The sequence below is a fragment of the Saccopteryx leptura genome, chromosome 1, assembly GCF_036850995.1.
Source record: "Saccopteryx leptura isolate mSacLep1 chromosome 1, mSacLep1_pri_phased_curated, whole genome shotgun sequence".
In the NCBI taxonomy this organism is placed as follows: domain Eukaryota; kingdom Metazoa; phylum Chordata; class Mammalia; order Chiroptera; family Emballonuridae; genus Saccopteryx; species Saccopteryx leptura.
In genome coordinates this window covers 32,146,264-32,152,035 of record NC_089503.1, presented here as the reverse complement: position 1 = coordinate 32,152,035, position 5,772 = coordinate 32,146,264, and the positions used below count along the sequence as shown (strand labels likewise).

The 5,772-nt window shown below is 36.8% G+C and overlaps 1 pseudogene; it reads left to right on the top strand.

Annotated features, from left to right (window-relative positions):
• The first annotated feature begins 547 nt into the window (after positions 1-547).
• LOC136387962 (PCI domain-containing protein 2 pseudogene) lies at positions 548-2,135 on the top strand (annotated as a pseudogene).
• The last annotated feature ends 3,637 nt before the right edge of the window (positions 2,136-5,772 follow it).

The window sequence follows — 5,772 nt, the reverse complement described above, 5'->3', positions numbered from 1 at the left end:
CAATAGACTGAGACAAGGATTTGACTGCCGTTGGTTTACACAAAAACCTTCAGGGAAACAAGACAGTAAATAGGAGGAGGGAAGATTGTCAGTACAAGTTCACTCAGCCATCACACTGGGTGATGTGATCGAAGCTAAATCCTGCAAGGAATCCCCCAAAATGCTTGCATGTCACTTGAAAGTTGAGAGAATTGGTGTATTTATACATTCACTCGCCTCACTAATTGGTTGGTGGGACTAAGTCTTTAAGCATTTCTAGCCAATTGTCAATGGGCAGAGCAGTCTTGTGGAAAGAACTCTTAACCAGAGATGCATATACTGGGAGCTGACTGGTATTCAGATCACTGAATGGATATCTGAGTTAATAATAACTCAGGGGTTTGAAGACAATAGCTTTCAGGATACAGTTCTGAACTATGGTGGTGATTTCCTTGTAACTTTAAGATTCAAGTCACCTTTGAAATGACCACATCACGTGTTCCCACCAATCTGTCACTTTGGAGATATATTAATCCAAAAGATAATTGTTATTTTTTTCAAAAGCAATATGGGGTAAAATATTGATATGTGTGTCATTCCAATATAGCTAACTAGAAATAAGTTGGGGGTAGAATACATGGATTTTGGTGTTGGCTATGTTGTTTATGAGATTTTAGCCAAGTTGCATTATCTTTATGAGCCTCTTTCCCACACTCATTAAATTAGAAATAATAATCTCATTATCAACTGGTACCTGCAGTATGTCTATGAAGCAATCGACACACGAGATGGGGCATCCTATGCGGAGCTGGTGTCATTTAAGCACCCTCATGTTAACCCACAGCTTCAGGTGGCTTCTCTGGAAAAGAAGTGTCAACAAGTTTTGGAAGCCCCTTTTGACGGAATGCTTGCAGCTCATTTCAAGTGCACTTATGCAGTGGGGAAGCATGACCTCATAGAGGCACACAAATGTCAGACTGTCATTGTCCAATCATTCCTGCAGGCATTTCAGATCCACAGAGAAGAAGCCTGGGCTCTTCCTGTCACGTATGCAGTGGCACTTAACCTTCGAGTATTTGCCAGTAATGCAGATCAGCAGTTGGTCAAGAAAGACAAAAGTAAAGTTGAGGAAATGTTGGACAAAGCAGCTGAATTGTTGACGAGCTGTTTCCACATCTGTGCCAGTGACAATAATGCTGACCTAGGGGAGTCTAAAAGTGGGGGGGGGGGTGCTGTTTCCGGTGGATCGGTTATTCCAGACTTACTTGAAGATCAACAAACTCCATCTGTGTAAACCTCTCATCGGAGCCATTGATAGCTCAAATCTGAAAGATGATTATAGCCTGGCACTGGGAGTGACATATAGGTACAATATTGGACCAAGGGCCATGTTTGATAGTGACTTTAAGCAAGCCAAAGAGTACCTGTCCTTCTTCTTTGAGCACTGTCACTGTTAAAGTTAGAAGAACAACAACAAAAAAGTGATTCCGATATATTTACTTTTAGTAAAATGCTATTGGATTCCATGCTAACCACTGAGCTTTTAAAAAAGTTTTCTCAGGCAGTTTTCTGAAGGAACCAGAGCTGTAAGTGAAGGCAATCTCCTTCTATTAAGTGAGGCTCTAATGAAGCAAGAGAACTTTTATATTTGTTGTGGTTTCTTTCTTATCTTCGAAAAGCTGAACATTATCACAGACAGAAATCTTTGGGTTTTTTTTTTTTTAACTTTTCCATTGATTGAGAGAGAGATAGAGAAAGGGAGAAGGGAGAGGGAGAAAGAGAGAGAGAATCATCAACTCACCGTATCACTTGGTTGTTCCGTTTTGTGTGTACTCACTGATTGCTTGTCTTATGTACCCTGACCAGGAATTGAACCCATGACCTTGGTGTGCCAGGATGATGGTTTATCCACTGAACCACTCAGCCATGGCCCAGAAATCTTTTTAAGAAATCGTACTTGTTATACAAAACACACCTGTTATCTTTGGATACTTTTTTAGTTGCCTTGAAATTCATGCACATGAAGATAATGAAGTCCAGTGTATTTGGGCCAACCCGACATACATGGGTCGCATAAAGGCTATGTATCACATCAGCATTAAAAGCTAGTTGTTAGTAAGTAAAACCCATTTCCTTCACTGCCTACACTATGTTGAATGTATAAACGTACTTTTTTTTTTTTTTTTTTTTTGTATTTTTCTGAAGCTGGAAATGGGGAGGCAGTCAGACAAACTCCCGCATGCGCCCGACCGGGATCCACCCGGCATGCCCACCAGGGGGCGATACTCTGCCCATCTTGGGGCGTCGCTTTGCCACAATCAGAGCCATTCTAGTGCCTGAGGCAGAGGCCAAGGAGCCATCCCCAGCGCCCGGGCCATCTTTTGCTCCAATGGAGCCTCGGCTGCGGGAGGGGAAGAGAGAGATAGAGAGTAAGGAGAGGGGGAGGGGTGGAGAAGCAGATGGGCGCTTCTCCTGTGTGCCCTGGCCGGGAATCAAACCCAGGACTCCTGCACGCCAGGCTGATGCTCTACCACTGAGCAAACCTGCCAGGGCCTAAACGTACTCTTGAGGAGAAGTGTGCTGTTCTAGTTTTTATCGTACCGATGAAATCAGTCCTTTGCATGATTTTATTTTCTACAGCTGAAATCTCTTTGGAGCTCTCTTCCCAGGGATGCTGAGACTGTTTGCCTGCACACACAGACACCTTGAAATGTCCTCATCACTCAGAACTAACATCAGCCTCATGGAGACTTGGAATTACTTTTTTAGATGTTGCAGACCCTCCTTGGGCTCTGGGGTACTGGTGGAACTTCGGTAAAGGAGGCTCTGTCTCCAAGGCAACCATAGTCTACTTCTCATGAGAGTTATTTATAAATGCATCTTTGTAATTCAATCTATTTTAAAAAGTCATTCTAATTTTTTTTTAATTGGAAATAATATTTGCCATTCATGGATATTAAAATGCTTTAGCTATAAGGTATTTATTCTTACAATCATCATGTTCAAATAACTAAAGTTTACCTCTTTAAATAACAAACTTCACTTTTGGGGGCTATTTGTGATGAAAATGTTTACAAAATACACATCCCAATGAAATGTGTTTCATAAAAATTATTGAATGCTTACTCAGAGCTCACACACCAGAACAGCCATATTCTCCAGGCTAATAATATGTCACACTATTTACTTTCATTTTTCCTTCTCTCACATTTTATACTTGTCCTTTCCTATTGCTAATAGTTTCTATGGCCACTAAATGACTAAGCTGATTAAATCAGTGCCCCAAGGTAACACTTAATACTAACCAAATAAGCTCTAGATAGCTTGAGGGTATGCACCAATGTAAATAAACCTTGTAATAGCTCTTTTCTTTGCTGTTCAAAATAATTTTTTACTTAATTTTAGATTCATTGCTATATTTGGATGATGAAAATTCCAACGATCTGAGAAATTTATAAAAGAGTTATAGAACACTATACATTGACTATGGTGTTTAAGAAGATATTGTTCTATAACTGCCACATTCATTCATTTATTCATTATCTCTGTATTTATTTATTTTTTTAAGAAATCCATATGTATACGGAAAATATAATAAGTAATCAAAAATTTCTCACTATAAATAAAAATAGTTTAGAAATGCAAATAGAGAATGTATAACTGATCAGAATTTTATTATATTCTATATTAATCTTTATGCTTTACTCAAATTTATGTCTTAAGGAAGTTAAAAGTAAAGTTTTTGGAGTTTAGAGTTCAAGGAGAGAAAAAAATGGAGTTTGGATGATCATGAATGACTTTGGGGAGAAGACCTGAATAGACATTTCTCCAAAGAAGACACATAAATAGTCAACAGGCACATGAAAAGATGCTCAATGTTACAAATTATCATGGAAATGTAAATCAAAATTACAATAAGATATCAACTCATACATGTCAGAATGGCCATTATGAAAAAAAAACAAACAAAATGTAACAAGTGTTGGCGAAGATGTGAAGAAAAGGGAACCCTCATGAACTGTTGGTGGGAATGCAAATTGATACAACCCTATGGAAAACAGGATGGTAGATACTCAAAAAATTAAAAAATAGAACCACCATAATACAGCAATTTTACTTCTTCTGAGTATTTATCCAAAGAAAACAAAAATACTAATTTGAAAAGATACATGTATGCATATGTTCATTGCAGCATTGTTTACAATAGCCAAGATATGGAAGCAACCTAAGTGTCTGTCAGTAGATAAATGGATAAAGAAAATTGGTTGCAAACTTACAGTTATAAATTAAATATGATATTAGATGTAATGAACAGCATAGGGAATATAGCCAATGTTATCATAATAACTTTGTATGAGGACAGATGGTTAATAGACTTATTGTGGTGATCACTTCATAATGTACATAAATGATGAATCACTATGCTAGCACCTGAAATTAATTTAATATTATATGTAATTTATATTTTAATTAAAAAAACAACAATCAAAAAATGACTTAATGAAGGGTTTGAGATAGTAAATGAGTTTTCAGGGATGGGTAGAATGTGGATTTTGGAAGGTAAAGGCTGTTGCAGGCTTAGAATAAAACATGAACAAAGGCAGAAAGGCAACTCCTTGAGAGATACAGAATGTGGAATGGTAAGTGGGCAATTAGACTTGAGATAGATATACAAAGAATGTCATGGGGAATAATTTTCCCAAAGTAAGTGGGTCCTGAAGGTAGAAAAAATTGATTGCTCAACTAATAGGTGTGGACAATGAGAGCCACAAATGATTGTAAACAGGTGTGTGTAGGGGTCACATCTATACATGGGGTACTATTGCATTAAGTAGAGCAAGGATAGACTAGAGTAGAAATCAATGAAAGTATTAGGAAGAAAGTGATTAGAGAAGAGTTATCGCCCACAGGGAAGAAGAAACATAAACAACATCTCCAAAGGAAAAGACAGAGGAAGGATAAGAAAAAGTCTTGAGACTTTCGAAAAAGCAGAGAGACAGTCTGGATCACTCAGCTCTACAAATCATTTCCTTCTCTGGGAAATGAGGTTATCTATTGTGAACTCGCTCTGCTTTCCCCTTGTCTGTCATCGAAACTTTTATCTCAAAATAATTGCTCCTTAGTCATCTCTCACCTTAAAGAACAAGTGTATGAATCATAATTTCTATTTTACAGCAAGAAAAAAAGGAGGCATGAGGAGTTCTAAAATTCACTAGTCATTAAAAGTTTGGGTAGGAGCTAAAATAATAACACAAGATAATAATGAAGAAAACAAATCTAAGCAGAATAACAACAACAACAGAAACAATCCAAAAGTTTATTCAAATCATAATAAGGTGTTTGTCAAATAATAGGCACCCAGTAAATGCATGCCTAAATAAATAAGTAAATAAATTAATAAGTGAGTAAATTAGGGAGTAAATAAATTAATTAAAGAAAAACATGAATCCTGTAACATTAAACAAATGAGCTATTGAAACAAAGTTCTAGGTGTGACAGCAATGTTACCTCTATTGCTTATAGTATTCGTATTTTTCAAAAATTCTTATATGCATAACAATCCTCAATCCATTCAAATCAAGTTCAACCTTATTCAACAAAGTCACAATTACCTGTGTGTTATGATGAGATATCCATTCAACATATATTTGGCAACAACTATGTGCCAATCAATGTATACAAAGATTATTGAAAGATTTTGATCTCAAGAGTCAACAATCTAGGGAGAGAATTTATTGGATAATAAGTATAAATGTTATAAAGGTTAAAAGTTAACATTGTTTCAGGCTGCAA